At 40.4% G+C, this 5061-nt stretch overlaps 1 non-coding gene across 1 annotated transcript; it reads left to right on the top strand.

Annotated features, from left to right (window-relative positions):
* Positions 1–4361: 4361 nt before the first annotated feature.
* Positions 4362–4468, top strand: LOC120114322. Its single transcript, XR_005515384.1, has one exon. It is a non-coding gene; the product is annotated as a small nucleolar RNA R71 (small nucleolar RNA).
* The last annotated feature ends 593 nt before the right edge of the window (positions 4469–5061 follow it).

Here is a 5061-nt window from a genome sequence, read left to right as displayed (position 1 = left end):
TCCCCAAAGGAGTCTTGAATGCAGTTATGTATGCCCAAAGTGCTTCATCCAACTTAGGCGACCAATCCTTACGCCTTGGGTTCACCACTTTCTCTAAAATCTGCTTGATCTCTCGATTAGATATCTCTGCTTGGCCATTTGTCTGCGCATGATATGCCATGGCAATCTTATGTCGAACTCCATATCTCTTCAATGCCTTGGCAATCAACTTGTTATCAAAGTGGGTTCCCTCATCACTAATGATAGCACGAGGTACTCCAAACCGAGTGAAAATATACTTGTGCAAAAACTTGAGTACGGTTTTGGAGTCATTCCTTGATGTTGCTATTGCTTCCACCCATTTTGACACATAATCCACAGCAAGCAAGATATATAATTTTCCTTCAGGAGATGGGAATGGTCCCATGAAATCAATGCCCCACACATAAAATAATTCTATCTCCAAAATATTTTACAGCAGCATTTCATGTCGTCTGGAGATGTTTCCAGTCCGTTGGCATCGATCACATCCTTTGTAAAATGCTTGGGCATCTTTAAACAAAGTTGGCCAGTAAAAGCCTGATTGCAGGACCTTAGCAGTAGTCCTTGCTCCACCAAAATGGCCTCCAGTTGGGGCCGAATGACAATGGTACAAAATATCACTTTGCTCCTCTTCAGGTACACACCGTCTAATGAGCTGATCGGCACAATGCATGAACAGATATGGCTCATCCCAAAAATAGTGCCTTGCATCGTGCTTGAACTTCTATTTAGCCTGACTATTCAAATCAAAAGGCACAATTCCACTAACAAGAAAATTAAGAAGGTCAGCGTACTACGGGATTGCCGTGGCATATAAAATTTTCTCATCAGGAAATTCCTTTTGGATATCTACAGTGTCATGTCATTCAGAATTGTTCTCTAGCCTAGATAAGTGATCAGCAACTTGATTTTCAGTTCATTTTCTATCTACCACCTCTAAGTCAAATTCTTGCAAAAGTAAGATCCACCTAATAAGTTTAGGCTTGGCATCATTTTTGTTCACTAAGTATTTTATAGTCGAATGATCAGTGTGAACAATAACTTTAGTGCCTATTAGGTAAGGTCTAAATTTATCAAAAGCAAATACCACGGCAAGTAATTCTTTTTCAGTGGTAGTGTAGTTCAATTGTTCTTCATTTAAAGTGCGACTAGAGTAATAAATAACATGAAACATTTTACCTCGACGTTGCCCCAGAACAGCTCCTACAGCATAATCGCTTGCATCACACATCAGCTCAAATGGTGATGTCCAATCGGGAGGGACTACAATGGGTACCGAGATCAGTTGTCGTTTCAGCTCAGTAAATGCGTCGAGGAATAATTCGTCAAACACAAAGGGTTGGTTTTGTTGAAGCAATGTGCACAAGGGCGTAGAAATCTTGGAGAAGTCTTTGATAAACCTTCTATAGAATCCATCATGTCCAAGAAAACTTCTTATGCCCTTAACCGAAATTGGTGGTGGTAACTTTTCAATCACTTTAATCTTCGCCTTATCAACCTCAAAACCCTTGTGAGAAATTTTGTGGCCTAATACAATGCCTTAAGTCACCATGAAGTGACATTTTTCCCAATTTAAGACCAACTCAGCCTCCTCGCATCTCTTGAGAACTTTTGCTAAATTTTTGAGGCATCGTTCAAAATTCTCCCCACAAACAGAAAAGTCATCCATGAAAATCTCCAGAAAATCCTCAATCATGTCTGAAAATATGGCTTGCATACTGCGCTGAAATGTTGCCGGGGCATTACAGAGTCCAAAAGGCACATCCTAAAGAAAAAAGTGCCATAGGGACAAGTAAATGTAGTCTTCTCATGGTCCTCTGGTACGATGGCAATTTGATTGTACCCCGAGTACCCATCCAAAAACCAATAGAATGTTTTGTCGGCTAATCGATCCAACATTTGGTCGATGAAAGGTAGAGGAAAATGGTCCTTTTTTGTAGCTTTATTGAGTTTTCGATAGTCCATGCATATCCTCCATCCAGTCACAGTGCGAGTGGGTAATAGCTCATTATCCTCATTAGTAACCACCGTCGTGCCTCCTTTCTTCGGAACACATTGGACATGGCTCACCCATGAGCTATTTGAGATAGGGTAGATCACTCCAGCATCAAGCCATTTCAGAATTTCTTTCATCACCACTTGCTTTATAATAGGGTTGAGTCTTCTTTGTGGTTCTATTGAATTACCGTGGCAATCTTCAAGCAGAATCTTATGCATGTAGATCGTGGGACTGATGCCTTTCAAATCGGCCATATTCCAACCAATTGCTTATTTATGTTGCATCAACACACTTAACAAACTTTTCTCTTGATTAGCAGTAAGGTTAGCGGAAATAATCACCAGTAAAGTCTCATCGCTACCTAAGTAAACATACTTAAGATGCCCTGGCAAAGTCTTAAGCTCTAGAGTGGGTGGATGCATTAATGAAGGCTCAGGAGGAATAAATTCATCAAAATTTAGAGGTTCAAAATTCATACCTGATCTAACTTGTAGTAAGATAGATTCTTCCTCAAAAATTGGAAAGTTTTCGGACTCCACTAAGCTTTCATCATCCACCCAATATTCATTTTCTGCTAGCTGAATAAAATTGTTCTGGCAAAGATGTTTAGTCTCTTCTTTAATCACTGAGTTCAATTCATAAATGCCTTGGTATTCTTCAGTGTCATCAACATATTTGAGCGTTCGAAAAACATTGAAAATCACACACTGATCAGCCACTCTCCTGGTGAGTTCACCTTTTTCACAGTCTATCAAGATACGTCCAGTGGCTAGGAAAGGTCTTCCCATAATGATTGGTGCCTTGGCATCAACTTCGCAGTCCAGAATTAAGAAGACGACTGGAAACACAAACTTATCCACCCTTACTATAACATCCTCGACTCTCCCTTCAGGTTTCACATGGGATCTGTCGGCAAGTTGTAAAATAACTGAGGTGGGTCTTGTATCTCCTATGCCAAGCTTCAAGAATATCGATTTCGGCATTAAGTTGACACTTGAACCAAGATCACACAGTGCCTTTCCAATGAAATTAGCTCCAATTGAACAAGGAATAATGAAGCTGCCCTGATCATTTCTCTTTGGCGGCAACTTACTCAATGAAGAACAAAATTCTGTTGCCGTGGCAACAGTCTCTACTTTCCTCTTCTTGGTACAAATTTCCTTCAGAAATTTGGCATACATCGGCATCTGTTCAACAGCTTCCAAGAGAGGTATATTGATATGGAGCTGATCAAGAATGTCTATGAACTTCTTGAACTAAACTTCATCATTATGCTTCTTCAATCTTTGCAAGAAGGGTGGGGAAGGTCTAGCTTCCTTAACTGCAGGAATAGAATTTGCTTTTGCCTTGGCATCAGAATCTGGTATCTTAGTAGAATCCTCCTCCTTGTCCTTCTCAGTAACTCTATCATCATGTAATTCAACTTCAGTAGTGGGATTATAATCATCATGTTGTGGCTCATTATCCTTGACTTGTCGATTGATTTGTGTTCCACTCCTAAGAGTTAACACATTGCAGTGCTCTTTTCCAGGTGCTCTAATGACTTCAGTATCACTTGGAAAACGTCCTTGCTGATGATCTTGCAATGCCGTAGCAATCTGACCAACTTGACCTTCCAAATCTCTCAGAGACGAGCTAAAGTAAGGCGCCTTGACTATGAAGTAAAGCTCATTGATTCTTAATTGAAATAGAATGGTCTTGCAGCATTGTCTTCGCAGTGGATATGAACTCTTGAATTGTAGCTTCCAATGAACTCATGCTTGCTAAAGATGAAGCTCCTTTGTTGTCATTATGCCATGGCATAGCATTTTGGTAACCTTGAGGCTCATTGTAATTCTGCTGCCGAGTAGGTTGATTAACATTGTGGGCTCCTTGATTTCCCCTTGAAAAATTGGGATGCTGACGCCATCTAGCATTATAAGTGTTAGAATAAGGATTGTTGTTGCCTCGATTGTAATTACCTACAAAGTTGATGGACTCATGGTTGGTTGGGCATTCGCTCTCGTGATGATTGCCTTGGCATAACAGACATGCCAAGCTAGTTGCTTTCACTTCCTTCACATCAGTGGAACGTTGTAAGTTCTTCAACATATTAGTGATGGCTGAGAGTTGAGCGGACACTGAATCCTTGGTATCTAACTCAAATGCTCTAGGTGTTCTCCTTCCACTCCCAAGCCTTGAGGAAGGAAACTGATAATCATTATTAGCAATTCTGTCCAAGATAGCAAATGCCTCAGTAGGTGATTTATCCAACAATATCCCATTTACCGAGGCATCCAGTAACATCCTCGTGGGTGCATTGACTCCATTATAGAACATGACTACTTGAGTCCAATCCTAAAAACCATGATTTGAACACTTTTGAAGCAAACTCTTGTAACGATCCCAACACTCATACATGGATTCGTCGTCGCTCTGGCGAAAAGATGATATTTCATTCCTTAGCTTCGTATTCATGTTTGGTGTGTTGTACCTCAATAAGAAACTCTTGCAAAGATCGGCCCATGATTCCATAGAACCGGCTGGTACACCACTCAACCAATCCCTTGCTCGGTCATGCAATGAATACGGAAAAAGATTTAATTTCAGAAAATCCTCATGCATTACTTCTTGGCGAAAAAATCACAAACTTCCAGAAAATTTTGAATGTGCTGCCTGGCATCTTCAGTTGGCATACCCCCAAACTGCCCAATAGAATTCAACATGTTGAACATGACTAGTTTCAGCTTGAAATGTGCAGCTTGAATTTCAGGTGCCACAATCCCAGGATTCAGATCATCCAGCATCAGATTTAAGTGATTGCGAATAACGCGCGGCCTAACAGCAGGAGCAACATTGTCTAATGCCGCGACATTATGATTTCCGTCATCCTGACCAATGCCTTGGTTTCCAATCTGATACATATTTCTTTGAGTACATCTTCTTCTTCTAAAGAGCCTTTCAATCTCAGGTTCTATTGGTTCCAAAGGCTCTTCAGAATTTCTTCTAGGCATACACTAGATAAACCTGAAAATAAAACAAAAATATCAAGTAAACTATAC

This window comes from Hibiscus syriacus, unplaced genomic scaffold, assembly GCF_006381635.1.
Source record: "Hibiscus syriacus cultivar Baekdansim isolate YM2019G1 unplaced genomic scaffold, ASM638163v2 tig00110221_pilon, whole genome shotgun sequence".
In the NCBI taxonomy this organism is placed as follows: Eukaryota; Viridiplantae; Streptophyta; class Magnoliopsida; order Malvales; family Malvaceae; genus Hibiscus; species Hibiscus syriacus.
This window is presented reverse-complemented; position numbering and strand designations above follow the sequence as displayed.